This window comes from Giraffa tippelskirchi, chromosome 10 (genome assembly GCF_054371585.1).
Source record: "Giraffa tippelskirchi isolate mGirTip1 chromosome 10, T2T-mGirTip1v1.2.pri, whole genome shotgun sequence".
NCBI classification, from domain to species: Eukaryota; Metazoa; Chordata; class Mammalia; order Artiodactyla; family Giraffidae; genus Giraffa; species Giraffa tippelskirchi.
Genome location: NC_137284.1, coordinates 35,473,969 through 35,493,788, shown reverse-complemented (window position 1 = coordinate 35,493,788; position 19,820 = coordinate 35,473,969). Strand labels below are relative to the sequence as shown.

Here is a 19,820-nt window from a genome sequence, read left to right as displayed (position 1 = left end):
CATAGTGCATTTAAAGCAATGCTCATTGAACTATTAACTAATTTTTGTCACCAGCTCCACACAAAACTTACTGAGGGGCCTTGAAGTTCTTATAGAAATGAAAAACAGAACAACTAGAATTAATTTCACTGGTTAGGTAGGGAAGGCTAGGAGGTGAGGATAAGACTTGGCCAAGGGCCCCAGAACTTGCTGCCAAGGCTATTGACTCTTTGTGGTCACTTTAAAGATTGTTCTTTTTACTTGTTTGTGGCTTGGGCTCTGACTATAGATTTATGGATGCATCATTTTCTTCAATAGGGAATTAAAATTTAACAAAAGCAAATAATACCCCCAAACTGTGCTCTTGCCTCTGAACGCAGAAAATTAGGATTTTTTTTTCCACAGAGTTTTAAAATGTATTCAGCAGATCTTTATTCAGTACTTGCTATGTGCTGTGTATGGCACTAGGCATTGGAGGACAAATCAGACATGGTCTCTGTCCTCGTTGAGCTTAGAATCCAGTTACAGGCCAATTGCAACGCAATGTAAGCAATGCTGTGGGAGGCTTATACACTGCCCAGGTAGGAACTTTTAATGCATCTTGACAAGAGGATTGTAGAAGGCTCTGTGCAGAAAAAATATCAAAGCCAGGATGTGAAATTCTGAGAAATTAGCCCTGAAGAGTGGGAAGGAGGAAGAACATTAAGTAGGAAAGTAGGACAGCAAGAAGGAGCTCCTGTCCTTGGAAGTGAAGCAGTTTAATAGGCTGGGGTTTAGCCCAGTGTCTGGTGGAGCCTGGAGTGCTAAGGAGGGCCCAGATCACACAAGGATCTTTATGCCCAACTGGAGTTTGATTTTTTGTCTGAAGGCAGTGGGGCCAGTTAAACGGTTTTAAGCAGAAAAGTGACAGGATCAATACTGCCATTAGGAAAAACATCTCTTATCTCTGCGGTGAAAAGAATGGAGAGGAGAGAGGACAACCATCAAGAAGATGGGTTGAGGATTCTTAGTCTAGGGGCTGAAAGGTCAGATGTAGGTCTCACTGGCTGCTCTCACTATCCTCTGTGTGCAGTACTGTAAGGATTACACTTCTGCTACCTTCCCAGGCTTTTTGAATACAAACACTCCCTTTTAAACTACCTGAGAATGCTTTTTAGATTTTGTTGATAGAGATAATACTTACTGAACTATGATACTTTCAAACATGGAATTAAACTTGATGTTGCTCAGTCGCTCAGTTATGTCCGACTCTTTGAGACCCCATGAACTCTAAGCACTCCAGGTTCCTCTGTCCTCCACTGTCTCCCGAGGTTTGCTCAAATTCATGTCCCAAGTGGCTCAGTGGGTAAAGAATCCACCTGCAATGCAGGAGACACAGGTTCGATCCCATGGACAGAAGAGCCTGGCGGGCTACAGTCTCTTTGCAGAGTTGCATGTAATGGAACAGAAACACAAGGATGTATACGTAGGTGACATTATGGATTGAGTCTAGGAAATATTTGGTGCCTTGTAGAGGATTCTTTGCCAAAACACCAAGGATTCTCAAGAGTTTTTGTCCCTCAAACTTGAACCTGGAAGTAAGGAGGCTTTAGAATTGTAGTTATCAGTAGTCTGTTAGCTAAACTTTTTCAAATGATGCTATTATTTGTTAAGCTTATTCAGTCAGGTAGTCGTGTCTTGACTCTTTGTGACCCCATGGACTGCAGCACGCCAGGCTTCCCTGTCCTTCACTATTTCCCAGACTTTGCTCAGACTCACGTCCATTGAGTCGGTGATGCCATCCAACCATCTCATCCTCTGACATCCCCTTCTCCTCCTGCCTTGAATCTTTACTGGCATCTTTTCCAATGAGTCAGCTCTTCGCATCAGGTGGCCGAAGTATTGGAGCTTCAGCTTCAGCATCAGTCCTTCCAATGAACATTCAGGGTTGATTTCCTTGAGGATTGACTGGATGGATCTCCTTGCAGTCCAAGGAACTGTCAAGAGTCTTCTCCAGCACCACAGTTCAAAGGTATCAATTCTTTAGCACTCAGCCTTTTTTATTTTCCAGCTCTCATTGTCCGTACATACTACTGGAAAAACCATAGCTTTGACTATATGGACCTTTGTCAGCAAAGTACTGTTTCTGCTTTTTAACATGCCGTCTAGGTTTGTCATCGCTTTTCTTCCAAGGAGCAAGTGTCTTTTAATTTTGTGGCTGCAGTCACTCCACAGTGATTTTGGAGCCCAAGAAAATGACTGTATCCAATAGCTTTACAAGTACTAGTTCATTTTATAAATGGGAAAACAGATGTTAGAGAAGTCTGTAACTTGGTTTGGCTTCTGATTGACATTACTTCAGTACCTCCTCAGGATTAAGTGAATTGAATGCTTGAATTTCAGTTCTACCACTTACCATCAACGTAATTTGGGGGAATTTAATCTCCAGTAGTCGAAGAAGGCAATGGCACCCCACTCCAGTACTCTTGCCTGGAAAATCCCATGGATGGAGGAGCCTGATAGGCTGCAGTCCATGGGGTCGCTAAGAGTCGGACACGACTGAGCGACTTCACTTTCACTTTTCACTTTCATACATTGAAGAAGGAAATGGCAACCCACTCCAGTGTTCTTGTCTGGAGAATCCCAAGGACGGGGCAGCCTGATGGGCTGTCGTCTATGGGGTCGCACAGAGTCGGACACGACTGAAGCGACTTAGCAGCAGCAGCAGCAGCAATCTCCAGTAGTATCAGTTTATCTGTGAAATGGGTATAATAGCTATCACATGGGATTAGAGTATTATTACAGTAGATAATGGATTTGAAAAACCTTGATAACTTTCAATAAACTGTCTTCCCATTGTACCTTCTTCTCTTATTCCTTCTTTATCCTTTCTCCCCACTTCCTTGGCATCTGCTTACACGTTTGTCCCTCCTCTATCAATTTTCCTTCTCCTGATTTCTTTTCATTAATCTTCACATTTTACTAAATCATTTTTTTTAGTGTTAATACAGTTATTTTTGTTTCCTGTTCTTAATTCAAACAGCAACCATTTATGTTTTGTTAAATTGCTCAAGAGTCAAGTTGCTCTGTATCTGTGACCTTTTGCAGAAAAACGTTCTCACTAGCACATCATTGGAGAAGGCAATAGCACCCCACTCCAGTACTCTTGCCTGGAAAATCCCATAGATGGAGGAGCCTGGTAAGCTGCAGTCCATGGGGTCGCTAAGAGTCGGACACGACTTAGCGACTTCACTTTCACTTTTCACTTTCATGCATTGGAGAAGGAAATGGCAACCCACTCCAGTGTTCTTGCCTGGAGAATCCCAGGGATGGCGGAGCCTGGTGGGCTGCCATCTATGGGGTCGCACAGCGTCGGACACGACTGAGGTGACTTAGCAGTAGCAGTAGCAGCACATCATTGACCTATAGTACATTTTCAGGTCCACTCTGGCAATGTTACTTACTCCACATTCTTTTGATCCTCTAGAGATGAATCATCCACACAATGCCCTACTTAAAAAACGTCCATGTTCCTAGCCAATGCTCTCTTCATTCTCATACATTCTCAAGTGCTCTGGCAAATCCTCAGTGCCCCTGTCAAAAAGCAGTGATGTCAGGTCTCTTGGGATATAGCCAATGGTTGGTGAAGCAGGTGCAGAATTACAGAAGGTGTAATTGCCACGTGAAGTAGTGTAGAGAAGTGTTTTCCAATATGTTTCTTGAAACTTATCTGTCTCTTATTTTTAGAGCATATTTACCCATTGTATACTAAATTCTAAGCCTAATGAATAAAACTGGAATAACTTGTGAAAATCCATTCCTTATGCTGAGTTACCAAATAGCTGCACCCTTTGGCCTAGATTTTAAGGCCCTCCATGATCTGGTTTCTCTTGTTACTTCATTCTTTCTTCCTGTTTCTCTTGTGGGGACAGGATCCCTACATTTAAATATTTTCTACAGCCTTCCCCTGAAAGGCTTCTCCTTTAACATGGCAGACTTAAAGTACTTGTGTGCCAGCTGTTTCTCTCTTCTGGAAATCCTTCTTTCTGCAAACCTCACCCATTCTTCAAGTGTCAGTTCATGTCCTACTTTGCCTGATCATTCCAAGTTCAAGTGATCTTCTGAATTCCTTGAGAGAGGTAGTGTGATTTACAGGGTGGGTTTGGAGATCTAGAGTTGGAATGCTGAGTTCAAATCCTGCCTGAGAGATGCAATCTTTTTACCTTCTTTGGAAAATAAGAAGTAAGAAAACAGAGGAGATAAAGGTGTTATTAATAAAAGGATTAAGGTAGAAAAATGTGAAAATATTGTGTAATTAATTATGATAATCTTGCCTAGTATATTCAATTATTTCTCCTTTTTATGTGGTAATTTAGTTTGCAGTTAAACATATTTAGTAAACACTGAATTCTTAAAGCTAAAAATGTACACTTTTAAAATCAGGGCTTCTTACATATTAATGTGCTTATGAATTAGCTGGGGATTATTTCAAAATGCGGCTTCTGATTCTGAAGCTCTGGGATGGGGCTTGAGTTTTATATTTCTAACAGCTCCAAGGTGAGCTGTTGCTGTTTCTGCTTGCCCACGGACCATATTTTGATTAGCAAGTCTCCCCGTAAAGGCAATACAGAGGTGGCAATAGAAACACCCATGCTGATAGTTGGCCCCCTCTGCCTGGAGTCCAGACATGGTATTTGCACAGTGACCTTCTTCTCGGTGTCCAATTGTGTTTTTCTGCCTATAACTTCACAACTTCAAAAGCTGGCTAGCTCAGTACTTAGCCTGGTCACACATTGATATTAGTCAGCCTAGGGTGTCAAACGCAATTACTTCAGAATAAATAGAAAGTTCATCAGGAAATTTGCAGGGCTCCCACAGAGTGAACTGGATCTACCCTGAGATGCCTGCTAACTGATGACAGTGAAGTGACTCATTTGAGGTCAAGTCACAGATAGACGTCATCTCGTTACCTGGGAAGACCTCCTTTTGCAGCAAAGTGTGCCACAGGTATGTCTAAATGAGGAGAAACACTGGGAGGTTGGTTATCTGACTAACCCTCAGCAGTACAGTCTCTACCAACTAGAGCGGTCACGGCATCTATAGACCCTGTCCTTGAAACAGTTTAATACTCATTTATTTATTTATTTATGGCTGTACTGGGTTTCTGTTGCTCCACAGGCTTTCTCTTACTGCAGCAAGCAGGGGCTACTCTTCATTGCGGTGTGCAGCCTTCTGATTGTGGTGGCTTCTTGTTGCAGAGCACAGGCTCTAGACACACGGGCTTCAGGAGTTGCAGCACTTGGGCTCAGTAGTTGTGGTGCATGGGCTTAGTTGCTCCATGGCATGTGGAATCTTCCCAGATCCCGGATTGAGCTCATGTCCCCTGCATCAGCAGGTGGGTTCTTATCCACTGTGCCACCAGGGAAGTCCCGTTAAAAACAGTTTATCAGTGACTTCAATTTTGACCTTCAGTGAGTCGTCATCTTCTTTATCTAGTTCTCCATGTGTGCACAAGGCAAGAAAAAAAGAGTATCTGATTTTGAATTGCATACTTTGATTGCACAGTTCAGTAAAGGAGACTTGGTGTGGAAGGTGACTGATGAAGCCATGGTTTTACAGTCAGCCTGCTCACGTTCTAGTTGTGTGGGACCTTAGGCATGTTACCTAACCTAGGTTTTGGGCTTTTCATTTGTCAAAAAGAGATGTTAAAATAAGTGAGATAGTCCATGTTAAATATTTAACACAGTTCCTAGCATACAGTTAGTGCTCCATAAGTATCAGTTGTATTTGTTATAGATAATAGTTATTAGCATATTTATGTTATTATAACATTTTATGAATATAATATTACATTTTAGAATTTTTTATTGTGGTGAAAACACATTAATCTATCATCTTAACCATTTTTAAATGTACGGTTCTGTAAGTATAAACGTTGTCACGCAACAGATTTCTAGAACTTTTTCATCTTGCAACACAGAAATTCATATACTTCAATAAAAACAAATTCCTCCTGCAAGCCCTTTACATTTTAGTTCCATTTCTGTAGTATATTGATATGAAACCACTCTGCATGGCCCTGTCACTACTGTTCCATGGCCCTGTTTCCTGTCACTATTGGGAAAACACACATGATTTGAAGTAAAAATTTAGACACAAGATTAAGCCCTGAATTATACTAACTATATGAACGTCCTAGTACCAGTTTCAAGCTTTGATTATATCATCCATATCTGCAAATAGGCCCATATTATGAGTTGTATGTTATTGTTAATTAGTCTCTGAATGCCCCCTTCTTCCAATATTCCTCCTCTGTGTTCCTAAAAATTGTTCATTTTAGCACTCTGCATGTCACACTGAAATGTGTCTTTCTCTTGAGTAAATGAAAAGCACCTTGTGGACTGGGGTTAGGTGTTAATTCAAAACTGATTTCACATGTGTTAGACAGAACAGCATATTTACTTTATATTTCTCTGTCATTTGCTTCCATGTGTTCCCAGGAGCCTCATTTTCATCATATTACATTTCCCTTTGTTTAACACCCTTCTCTAAAACCCTTGACAAAATGCCTACCCACAACAGTAATTGGTAGGAGGGGACAAACCAGTCCAATGGAGTATGGAAAGAATTAGGGTAAAGTTATAAAGAGTTTGAAAAAAGAAAGCTTAGCCTGGTTTTTAGACTGTATCTCTACTTTTAACGACTACCTAGTTATGATTAGAATGTTCTTACTCCTGCTTCTTCTGCCAAGTGTCTAGAAAAGTCAAGAGCCATCTTGTTTCCTTCCAAATGATTTGGGGGGAAATTGCTTCCAGGTACAACAGGATCTGCTCCTGAAGATCTGTATTGACAGTTAATTTAGAGAGTCAAGGTTCACCTTCTAAAGCAGAAGCCAAGACAGTTATGTAACCTGAAATTCTCTGTTGAAAACAAAACCTGCAGATGCTCAGAAAGGTAAATTAAACTCTTGACTTGTCCCTCAGCCACCAAGCATCTTTGGGCAGCCCAAAGAATATTAACAGCATCAGGATGGTCACTGTAATGATGCTGAATGAAGCACTATTCATTCCAGCCAACATGATTTAAAAGTCTGCCCCGAGTAGCTAGCCAGAATGCACTCTGAGGTTGAGCTGAACTTTACAATGTGGTTTGTTGCTTAAAGAGCCTCTTGTTAAAAAAATTCTCAAAATTTGGTTATATGCACAACTGATTTGAGAAAAATGTTTCCTCCTCTCAGAAGACGCTTTCTTGATGAAGGATTGCATACCCTAGATTGAGAAGGGGAGCCTAAGAGAATGAATATTATTGGCAGCTACCACAGGTCTCATGCTCATCTCTTACCTTTAAAAGAGGAAAGGAGGACTTGCTGGTGGTCCAGTGGTTGGGAATCCACCGGCCGATGCAAGAGACACAGGTTCGATCCCTGGTCTGGAATATCCCACCTGCTTTGGGGCAGCTAGGCCTGTGTACCACAACTACTGAGCCCAAGCTCTAGAGCCTGTGCTCTGCAACAAGAGAAGCCACCGGAATGAGAAGCCTGCATACCACAAATAGAGAGTAGCCCCTACTTGTGACAACTAGAGAAAAGCCTGCGAGCATCAATGAAGACCTAGGGCAGACAAAAAAAAAAAAAGAAGGGAATACATGTCACATGCCAGGAACTCTGCATATGTCCTTTCAATAAATCATCAGGTGAAGTCAGGGAAATGGGGCACCAGTGACCTCATATTAGAAATTATGAAAAACAGTCTCAGAGACAGAAAACAATTTGTCTAAGGTCTCTCAACTAGTAATGTGGAAAAACTGGGATACAAACAGGGTCTTCCTGTCATGACCTAGGGAGAGAATCCACTATCACCACACCACCTTGGGCATTGACCTTCAATCATCTAATTTCTCCCTCAAAATCTGAGGTCTACATCCCACCAAATAATGTCTCTAAAATAGATCCTGACATTTTCAGAATCTAAATTCAAATTATAGGGACTTTCCTGGTGGTCCAGTGGTTAAGACTCCAAGCTTCCAATGCAGGGGGTGTGGGTTCCATCCCTGGTCATGGAATAAGATTCCATATGCTGTGTGTGCAGTATGGCCAAAAGATAAAACAAATAAATCAAAAAATTAAAATTATAATCAACTACTATTACCTAAGCAAGTACTTTCTAAAATATACATATTTCTGTAATAAAATCAAGATAGAAAATATGGCAAAGAAAGCAATTTTTTACCCAAAATTCAAGTGATATTTAATTTGGAGGGATAAACAAGGCTAACTATTAAAAGAAATTTGTGATCATTTTCCTGAGAATGAGTCTCCAGTTTTTGGCCTTGTTTTATGACTTCATACCTTGCATAGGTTATATAGCTGTTCCCCCTCTTTGTTTATAGTCAGAACTTGGGACACTGACATTTTCTCCCTATCAGATGGTTAGTTAGCAACCTTTAATGCATTTACTCATTTTCTGTGTGTGGGCTGATGATTCTTGCTAAAAGCATATGTGGCTCACTCCTTTATTTAGTATTCAATAAATATTTATTGAACATCATTTATGTGCCAGATATTGTCCATCTACTAAGTTCTCTGTGTTCTAGAGCTTTTCCCATATGTTTCATACGGATATTCCAAAATTCCTGAATCTAGTTTAGGAACTTCAAATGTAGCATAAATACTAACAGTATATAGAATTTCCAATAATGATATAATAGCTAATGTTTACAGCATGCTTGTCCTGTCCCAGGTTCTAATGATGAATGTTTTTGTATGCATCTCATGTAATCTTCCTAACAACTCTGTGATAAAAATACAATTTAATATTATGCCTTTTTACAGAGGACGACATTGTCCTAGCGAGATTCTTACAGAGTTCATAAAACTAGTATCATAGGTGGGGCGCTAACCCAGGCCCACCTGACAGAAAGTGCACATTCCTAACCACCATGTGCTCAGCCTTCTAGTAAACTGCCTTCTGTTAGAGTCAACAAACATGTGTTGGGTGCCGGGAAATAAAGATGCCTAAGACATGGTTTCTGCCCTCAAGAAGCACCAGTCCACTGTGGGGTGGGAAGGATACTCACCTAGGCTCAACAAGCGTTGGGCCTTGTTATATATCATGACCTGCTGCGTACTGGAGAAAAGCGTGAAGCCAGGCACAATCTCCGGAGAAGGCAATGGCACCCCACTCCAGTACTCTTGCCTGGAAAATCCCATGGATGGAAGAGCCTGGTAGGCTGCAGTCTATGGGGTTGCTAGGAGTCGGAGCCGACTGAGCGATCTCACTTTCACTTTTCACTTTCATGCATTGGAGAAGGAAATGGCAACCCACTCCAGTGTTCTTGCCTGGAGAATCCCAGGGACTGCGGGGCCTGGTGAGCTGCCGTCTATGGGGTCGCACAGAGTCGGACACGACTGAGGCGACTTAGCAGCAACAGGCACAATCTCTGCCCTCAGGGAACTCACACTGATCAGAGACATGAGGAAACAGGCGCTGTGAAGGGCACCTGAGTTTTACTTCCGCTTTCCCATTTTGGAGCTGTTTGGCTGCAAACGGGCATGGAGAGGCTGTATTTCACGGGGGCTCTGAAGCAGGTGCTTCAGCTTCATCTTCAGTCCGCCATTTCTTGGTGACCTCAAGCAGACCGCTTCGCTTCTTCCTCGAATTTAAAAAGGAGGTAAAGTGCTTCTGCTTTAAATCGCTGGTGGTAGCCAGGGGCGCCTGGGACGAAGGGTGTGTGGTGAGAGTTCGTTGTTTGGACAAGGTGTGAACCTCTCCCAAGGAGGCAATGGGGGAACGTAAATTGAGAGGTGGGGTGTCTGAACCCTGATTTGACAGGTCCCTCGCCGGCTCCACTACCCGCGCCGCTCGGTCGCAGGCTCTCCTTGCCGTCTCTCGTCGCGTTCCCCAGCCTCGCGGCATTTGCGCTCTTCCGACGGTGACTGCACCGGGTGCTCGATGAGGTGACCAGATGGGTGCCTCTGAGCGGGTGCCGCGGGCGAGGCCGTTCTCTTCAGTCCTCCCCTCCCATGGCTCGTTTGTTGAGAAAACTTGGTGGGTAGGAAGGTCTTCAAGTTTCCACATCGTCGAGGTAATGCTGTTAATAATATTAGCATGTCCTTCCATTCCTCTCCCCTACCCAGTGCCTCCAGGACAAGTTTTTGGCCTGGTGACCCACAGGTCTGAATCCGGGATTCTAATTGTTCACCGCTTTTTCTGTTTCTTATGAAGAACTGGGTAACGGTCCTGTCTTTTTTTTTTTTTTTTTTTCTTCTTGCTTCCCTTCCCTTAGGGTAGGAGAGCAGCTTCACAGCTTTATAGAAAGACTGTAAATGAATTATGTGTTTCAGAAACGTAGCCAGTTAAGGAGTCATTTGCTGGGCAGTGTAGGACCAAAAGGGAAATACCGGATTCCGTTTCCCCTTAATGATAGACTGATGGTCAAGGCCTTAAGCTCTCCAGACTTGTTTCTCTCAAGTTCGTAACTTGGACCCCAGGTTAGGTTTGTAAATGACCCACGCGTTTCAGTGGTAGCGGAAATGTAAAAATAAGCCTTTTGGATGTTGATCTTTGTTTTTCCCGTCATTTATTTTTGCCTTCATGAATTCAACAGGAATTCTGTTTTGTGGTTCCTAGCCAATAAGAAGTTTAACACATAAAACTGAGGAGAAATTTCAAGTGTCAGTCCTCAGGGATCTGTAGATTTCTGAGAAAAGAATGATATCCTTTTGGTTTCTGGTCAGCTAATGTGGCCTTTCTGTTGAAAAATGTTTGTTAAATTTGCTATGCTAGTTCTTTTGAAGTTCTTTTGAAATTAACATGTAGTATATGGGCTTCCCTTGTGGTTCAGAATCTGCCTGCAATGTGGGAAACCTGGGTTCGATCCCTGGATGGGGAAGATCCCCTGCAGAAGGGCATGGCAACCCACTCCAGTATTCTTGCCTGGAGAATTCTATGGACAGAGGAACCTGGTGGGGTACAGTCCATCCGGTCGCAGAAGAGTTGGACATGACTGGAGCAACTAACACTTTCACTTTCACTTTCAACTATGTATTTAGGCTTCTCTGGTGGATCATTGGTAAAGAACCCACCTGCTGATGCAGAAGACTAGGGTTTAATCTGTGGGTCAGGAAGATCTCCTGGAGAAGAAAATGGCAACCCATTCTAATATCCTTGCTTGGGAAATCCCATGGACAAAGGAGCCTGATAGGCTACAGTCCATGGGGTCTAAAAGAGTTGGACATGACTTAGCAACTAAAAAACAACCAAAAAAACTACTTATATACCCACATAGGTCTTACATGTATACCTATATAGGTACTTGAGCATAATAATATTTCCTGAAAACCCAGGGATGCTAGGTGCTCTGCAGCCTCTATTAGTATCAGATATGGTGGTAAAATTACTTGAATGTAGAGTCCTCTGGATAAACGTGTTTGTGCCTTATGTGTCATAAATGAAAAGGAGCAGAGGTGGCTCTGACTGTGGATAAGAAGGGAAAGCTTGTTTTCTCCCAAGAAAGTGGACCATTATGACATATATATCCAGCTCCTAGTACTGTTTTCTTGCTCATAATCAATTCAGTTCAGTAAATAATTGTTTCAGTAAAAGTTGAACCAGGTGTCTCTCCAAAAAAAGTAATAAATAAACCATAGAAGACCGAAAGGAAGGAGTATAGTAAAACTTGAGAGAATGAAACGGATTCAGAAATTGAAAAAGATCTATATAAACATCTTGGAGAGCTAGGCACATGCATCTGGGAGCAAAATTAAGTGTGGCAGAATAGTCAGGGTGAACTGGAGACACAACCCAAAGAAACCAGTAAGAACTGATCCCCAAATTGAACTGTTTACATATCTGTAATTGTCTAACTCAGGGGTCCCCAATCTCTAGGATCTAATGCCCGATGATCTGAAGTAGAGCTGATGTAATAATAATAGAAATAAAGTGCACAGTAAATGTAATGCACTTGAATCATCCCAAGACGACCCACCCCCAGTCCATCCATGGAAAAGTCATCTTCCATGAAACCAGTCCCTTGTGACACAGAATGTTGAGGACCACTGGTCTAACTTATCACTGACTGCACACGGCAGGAGTACTAATGCAGCCTCATTGCTGCAGTTCTTGGGACTCCTCTAATGGGCAGCTTTGGCTGAAGGACTACCATCAGCCTAACTTGAACTTTTCAGACTGTGCTGCAGTCTGAAGTGCTGGCTACTCAATCCTTTCTTTTCCCTCTCCTTCACTGGTGTCAGGTCTGTTTCACAGTATCAGACTCTCCCACCATCCGTTGCTCCCTTTCATCTTTCGTAGATATTCCTCTAGTAAATCACTTGCATGCTATTATGGGCTGAATTGTGTCCCTTCCCAAAATTTGTTTGTTGGAGCTCTAAACTCACAGTGCCTCAGAATGTGACTGTATTTGAAGATGGGTCCTTTGAAGAGGCAGTTGAGTCAAAATGGAGCTGTTAGTGTGAACACTAATCCAATCTGACTGATGTGTTGATAAGAGGAGTAAATTTCAACATACAAAGAGACCCCAGGCGTCTGTGCACAGAGGAAGGGCCACGTAAGGACATTGAGCAGGTGGCCATCTGCAAGCCAATGACAGAGGCCTCAGAAGAAACCAACCTATTGACACCTCAGTCTTGAACTTCTAGTCTCCAGAACTCTGAGAAATTAAATTTCTATTGTTTCAGCTGAAAAAAAAAATGTAGAATCTATTTCCTGGAGTTTATTTGGAGTAGTAAGTGATAATATATAGGCAAACTGTCTATATATGTTCAATGTATGTTAATTACTATTGTTATTATCATTGTCTTATATGCCTTAGAGGAATGTCTTGGTGGTGCCATCTGTATGCTCAGCCTCACATCTTTGTGGCTGCAACCACCACCTTCACATGGGTGTACCCTGACACCATCATACCCCAGCTGCCACACCTACCTCTGCTTTCTGCCCAGGAGTCCACTCCCCCTCTGACATGCACAAAACTGGAAGTGAAAGGGAGTTGATGCCCCATGTGGCAGCTCTTGACAGTAGAAGGTCTGGGGGTGGGAGGCACTGGTAGATAGAGGCTTCCCTCCTCACCTCTTGGAGAGCGGGTTCTGAATGGCATGATGAATGCTCCCCAAAAGGTCCTGGAGGGTTGAGTCCCAGTTGCCCACAACAGTGAATAGCCTGATGACACATCCTGGTATTGCCTTTCCCTCCCCTATTCACTATACCTGGTTCCTCACTCCTCTTCCCTCAAATCACTGCTCAAAATGAACTATTACACGCCAGCCTTTGAATCAGGCTCTTCTTCCTAAGGGATTGTGGAAGCAAGCATAGGGAGGAGATGAGAATGGATAGTGGGAATGAGCAGTTTCCCCAGACTAAAAAAAAAAAATGTCATCTGGATCATTGCCAACTCACATATTTGGATCCCCTCTATGATATCTTGCACTTTCCTGGTCGCTCAGGTGGTCAAGAATCTGCCCGCAATGCAGGAGACCTGGGTTCCATCCCTGAGTCAGGAAGATCCCCTGGAGAAGGGAATGGCAACCCACTCCAGTGTTCTTGCCTGGACAATCCCATGGACAGAGGAGTCTGGCGGGCTACAGTCCATGGGTCTGAGTCAGACATGGTTGAGTGACTTACGCTTTCTTTCTTCTGTGATATCTTTGCTGACTGGTCATCTCACCACTGCTTTATATGTCCTGTGAAAGGAATGCATGATCTCTAACCCATTTGTGGACATCCATATATCCCTGGCACCTAGAACAATACTTAACATGGAATAAGAGCTTAATAAAAATTACTGGATGAATTTTTAAGGGAATAAAATTTTCTTGGTTTGTGTAATGACTGCAAATCTCTTTTCCTCTTAAGCATTAGATCTAGTTTTCCATATAAAATAAGCCTTTATATGCTTTTGAGTCTGTGTTTTGGGTTTTTTGTTTTGTTTTCATAAAGAGAATTAATTACCAGGGGACTTGTAGGTCCTTTAATGATGCACTTTAAAAAAAATAACAGTGGAATTAAGTAGAAACTGACTGTTTCTACCTTATTTAAATTGATGTAGGCATTTTCCCCTTAGATTTACATACTGTTTTTAAATGTTAGCAGTATGGAAAGTAATGCAGGTTTGGAGTCAGAGGATCAGAAGTTTAGTTTGCATGACTTAATATTTTAGTCATTTTTAAGATTAGGTTAATTTTTTTCTGCTAATTATGATTTTTTTAAAAAAGTAACTTTTTTGATTCTAATCACTACTTGTTTACTGTTAAAAATTTGGTAGAGACAGAAGCACGTTTGAAAAAAGGAAAAAGTAAATTTTAATTTCTACTCCTCATAGACAGTACCGTTTGACATTTTTGCTCATTTTATTTCAGTCCTATTTCTGTCCATGAAGTATATAGGGTAGGTTATGTTATATGTAGACCTTCCTATCCTGGTTCATTCTAATACATTTTAGTAAGTATTTAATAATGTTATTTGACATGTTACAAACATGTTAAATGTCAGCAAAATATTTCATGCTTTCAGATGCATTCTTTTCCACACCTCCACTGTCCACCAAAGTTTTACTTAGAAAATTAAATGTTTTAAAAGAATTTTTATTGGGATTTTCTTTTTTTTATTATTGAGATTTTCTAATTGTAACAATAAATAAGGAAAAAACCAGAAAATAATACCTACTGACTTTGTTTTGGGTCTTTACAGTTCTTTTTCCTCTAGTCTATGAAATTGGAATCACACATATATATATTAAGATGATAACCTCTCTTTTTTCATTTACTTTGTTTTATGATCATTTCATGTCCTTACGTTTTAATTTTTTTTTGGTAAAAGTTTTAAAGAGATTTAGGATTCTATTATGTGGCTATTATACTATTGCTTTAGCCAATTTGCCATTATTAAACTTTTAGATTGTTTCTGATTTTTTCACTATATCAAAGTAGTATTATCATGATAAATATTAGATTAGTTTGTCATGGGTCATTTATGTTAGATGATAGCATTTGTCACTCTAAAAATCACAGCTTTTCAAGATAGTTGACATAAAAATGACAGATTATTTGGAATCTAATTTTTTTCTCAGACTTTCAAATGTATTATTCATTAAATATTGCAGTTCAGGTGCTTAAGTTAAAGAAGTACCATTTTGTTTCCTCACTATTTGTTTTCATCAGTGGGTTTACAGGATCCAGATTATGAGATTTCTGTGATGTGTTGTTAAGAGAGATTCCTTTACAGTCCATCCATATAAGTGACTTTCATTATAAACAGATTTATAAGCTACAGAGGTAGTGAGTTTTACTAGTTAAAGATACGAGATTAAAGGTAAGAGCATGTGGTTTTGCTCAGGCTTGAGATTTCAGTCCTGGCTATGAAATGCTTAAACAGCACCAGTGTACCATAGAGGATAATGTATTTTCCCTACCGGGGCCTGGATTAAATGTATCATTATGTTATCATTTATAGTGCATTTGGGAAGAGCTGCAATTTCTTACCAACAGAGTTCATTTTCTCTCTTTCCATCACATACTGTCCTAAGTATATACATTTGTATAGGCTACAGAAAAATTGCTTGTATTTAACAAGCCTCATCTGTTAACTCTTGTTACTGCTTCATCTCTAGAGACCTGAAGTAACTTGAAAAGTTCTGAAACAAAATACTTTGGTTAACCTTTATTGGTCCATGAAGCTCAGCCTAGCTAAGGAGCTTCATTGTACCAAGAAAGAGAGAGATCAGAGTGTCTCCAAGCTCTGTTCAACACACAGGAAGTAGCACTTTGACTGAGTGCTGCCCAGCCAGAGCATGGCACAGTTTAGAAGTGCAAGTTGACCTGGCTTCCTTTACCTCCACCCACATCTGGATCCTTCTGCCCTGATAGACTCAGATTTCTCTCTTTCAAGGCTGCTGTCCAAATCACCTACTTTACTTTTATTAGGCAGTAATGATAGCCACCATCTGCAGAGCTGTGTCAAACTTGGTAGCAGATATTTGGCATTAATTATTCTATTCCATGAGATGGGTCGAATTCTACCTCTATAGATAAAGAAATAGAGATTCACAAAGGTTAAAAAAAAATCACAACTTTATATCATCTTTTAAGTTGCAGAAGATATTTGAAATTATGTGTGTCTCAATCCCCTCCATTTCACAATATCCCCTTTCAAAAAATATATGTATTTTTAACCAGTACTGACACTGTTAAATCCTTTTGTACTGAAGTAAACTACCTATTTAAGAGAAGATTTGTAAGCAAAATAAAAGTGGGGGAGGGGGATTTGCTGACAAGTTCTTATCTCAAGCCAACACTGACTTTGCAAAGACAGATAAGTTCCTGGCAAGATCAGGCAAGATACTCATTGAGCAGATAAATTCTAAGGTTGGCAAAGGTAGTACAAAATTATCTTCTCCACATAATAATATGGAGCACTCTTGAGACACTCCCCTGGCAGGGCAATGCTGACTATCTCTCAACTTCTAATTAAAGAAGAATTGTCAAACACACCAAATTACAGAAACTTTTTTGTATACTCAGCCCTATGTGATGGTGATGAGCCTTCTGGCCCTGTCTGACCTTATCTCAGCCTGGCTTATTCATTCCCTGGGACCTGTTCACCCCTTTTGTCTTGCCCCTCCCTACCAGTATCTGTGCCCCTCTGTTGCCTTTGTCCCAAATGGCTTGTATGTATACATGCTTTAGGCCCTATATTCTGCATCAAGCATCTACTCCTCCATGAAGACCCTTCCTCATCCTTGGGGTGTCTCCTTTTTATGCCTCAGTTGCCTGGTGTTGCTGCTGCTGCTGCTGCTAAGTTGCTTCAGTCGTGTCCGACTCTGTGTGACACCATGGACTGCAGCCTACCAGGCTCCTCTGTCCATGGGATTTTCCAGGCAAGAGTACTGGAGTGGGTTGCCATTGCCTTCTCCGGCCTGGTGTTGACTTCCATCATAATATTCCCTGTGCTGGAGTGCCTTCTTTTGTTCATCACCCCATGCTAGGCTGAGAACTTCCTGTGTTCAGGGTCTGGGTCTTATTCTTCCTGGATTTCCTTTGCCTAACCCGAAGTGTGACCTGAAACAACCCCTTGTCAGTAATATAGTGGATGGATGAATGAATGAAAAGATAGATGATAATGATAAGGGCTAACATTTACTAAACATCTACTTGTCTACTAAATGCCAGGCCCTGTGCCTAGCATCTTAAATACACTACCTCTTTTGATCCCCAAAAGATCCCTATAAGGTAGAAGCTGTATTTATATTACTGATGGGAAAATTGAAGTTCAGCAACTTAAGGCAAATTCAACTTGCCTAAAGTTACTTGACTAATGATTGATAGAATTAGGATTTGTGCTCAAATATGTCTACTTTCTGAGCTGGAATTCTTAACTACCATAGCTGATAACATGGCAGCTTCACAAGGAGTGCCGCATCACCATCTTCCAGACCCTGCCTGCTTGCTCCTTTTGTAGAACCTACTCAAAGGAAACATCTAACAAAATCAAGACATCTTGCTGTGTACTATTTCCCCAAGATTTTATTTTTCTAGGTTCTAAATGCTATGTGTTTTAATCCTGAAGTGACTAAGAGTTAGAGTCTTTATTTTGTCAACCACTTAGCATATTCTTAAGTAAAACAGGTAATACTAGAACAATTGTTTAGGTTATAATACCAGAATACTTGCAATTCATGTTAATTTCTTGTATTTTGTATCTGATTATTAAATCTTGTTTCGGTATAGATGGAATAAAAGAAATGTAGATTATCAATTCTGTGACTGTATAAAGAGCCAGTTTCTATTTTCTATTATCTATTTTCTATTCAGAGCCAGTTTCTTTACTTTTATTATTCTCATTCCATTGTGGCATTTCCAATTAATCCACTGAGATGTATGCTTTAAGGACAATGAAACTTTTTTTTGCAACACAAGGGAAGAAAGTGACATTTCATTGACATCTGTTCAACTTTTCTCATGTTTTGTTCTGAGGCATGCCTGCTTTTAAATCATTTCTAACCCTTAGAGTTGGGCTTCCCTGGTTGCTCAAACGGTAAAGAATCTGCCTGCAATGCAGGAGATTTGGGTTCAATCCCTGGGTTGGGAAGATCCCCTGGAGAAGGGCATGGCAACCCACTCCAGTATTCTTGTCTGGAGAATCCACGTGGACAGAGGAGCCTGGTGGGTTACAGACCATGGGATCGCAAAGAGTCGGACATGACTGAGCAACTATACTTTCACTTTCAACCCTTAGAGTCACAGACAAGTCTGATCTGTGTTGGAGCTGGAGTTGTATCTTTCCATACTTCAGTCCACTGTGTTATAGTTACTGGGTAAAGTCTCCATCTCTACTGGGTGGGCCTTTTGCCCTGAACCCTGGGGAATAGGGCTGGATGACCAAGGAGGAAACCAGGTCATTGGGGCCTTTCTGCTCCTTCAGACCCAGTGAAAGCCCTGGTAACCAGACTCCTGCAACTTGTCTCCAACTCTTTTGGCCTTGAGCTGAAAGAAGAGGTCAAGGGAGAGATGCCTCCTATTTTCTCAGAAGGAGATGATAATCCCCACTAATGTGTATTTAATGCTTGCTGTGTGTTAGGCTCCACACTAAGCTTTTTAAATACTTGAGTTTGGTTCAGACAGTAAAGAATCTGCCTGCAACACAGGAGACCCAGGTTCAATCCCTGGGTCAGGAAGATCCTGTGGAGAAGGGAATGGAACCCACTCCAGTATTCTTGCCTGGAGAATTTCATGGACAGAAGAGCCTGATGGGCTATAGTCCATAGGATCACAAAGAGTCAGACATGATTGAGTGACTAACATCACCACCATTTTTAAAACAATGTTATGAGATGTATATTAATGTTAGCTTCATTTTATTATTTAAAATAATTCAGATTTTTTATTTTTCTAAAATACTTGTTGAAAAGCTTTTTCCTTCCCTTTTCCCATCTACCTCACGTAGCTAACCACTATTTTTAGTTTTTTGGTGTTGTTTTGGAGTTTCCTTTACAAATATAGCTATATATACATATATATGTATACTTTGAGGTATGTTGGGTCTTCATTGCTGTGTGGGCTTTTTTCTAGTTGCAGTGAGTGGGGGCTACTCTCTAGTTGCCATGTGCGGGCTTCTCATTGTGTTGGCTTCTGTTGTTGTGGAGCACGGGCTCTCGGCACACAGGCTTCAGTAGTTGTAGCTCATGGGCTATAGAACACAGGCTCAGTCATTGTGGCGCACAGGCTTAGTTGCTCCATGGCATGTGGGGTCTTCCCTGAGTAGGGATCCAACCCATATCTCCTGCATTGGCAGGTGGATTCTTTACCACTGAGTCACCAGGGAAGCTCTTGGGGAGCTTTTGATGCCAGTACATAGAAAGTTTCTCTATTCTTTTTCACAAGGACATAACAACCCAATATAAATTGTGCCATAATTTTATTATATTGTTTGAAACCTGAAACCAGAGCCCACAAGGTTAAATAACTTTCTTAAAGTCAAGGGAAAGATAGAATTCCTCTGTGCCCCCTACTTCTGACCCCAAGGGTCACAAAAAGCTGAAGATCATTTGACAAATAAAGGCCATAGCACTTCCCCAGGTCACCAGCCCCCTGCTTCTGCTCCCTTTCAGATTTTCTCCCTAAGGCCCTGCTCCAAGTCTTGTGAGTACTGTTCAAAGCATAGCAATTTGATGTGTTTGGGGTCTTAACCCTCTGCTCACGTCTGCTTTTATTGGGACCCTTTAGATGTTTGCTCTTGGAGAAGGGAATGGCAATCCACTCCAGTATTCTTGCCTGGAGAATTTCATGGACAGTGAAGCCTGGTGGGCTACGGTCCGTGGGGTCACAAAGAGTCAGACACGACTGAGCGATTAAC

At 41.3% G+C, this 19,820-nt stretch overlaps 1 protein-coding gene and 1 long non-coding RNA gene across 13 annotated transcripts in view; one reads left to right on the top strand and one right to left on the bottom strand.

Annotated features, from left to right (window-relative positions):
* Positions 1 to 10,148, bottom strand: part of LOC145524515 (uncharacterized) — a 50,681-nt gene extending 40,533 nt beyond the window's left edge. Inside the window, exon 1 of the long non-coding RNA XR_014067617.1 lies at positions 9,034 to 10,148. This is a non-coding gene — a long non-coding RNA (uncharacterized LOC145524515). The remainder of the gene's footprint in view (positions 1 to 9,033) is intronic.
* The window catches only part of DLG2 (discs large MAGUK scaffold protein 2), a 2,308,738-nt gene that overhangs the window by 2,033,344 nt on the left and 255,574 nt on the right, over positions 1 to 19,820 (top strand). The gene's annotated exons all lie outside the window — the stretch shown is intronic.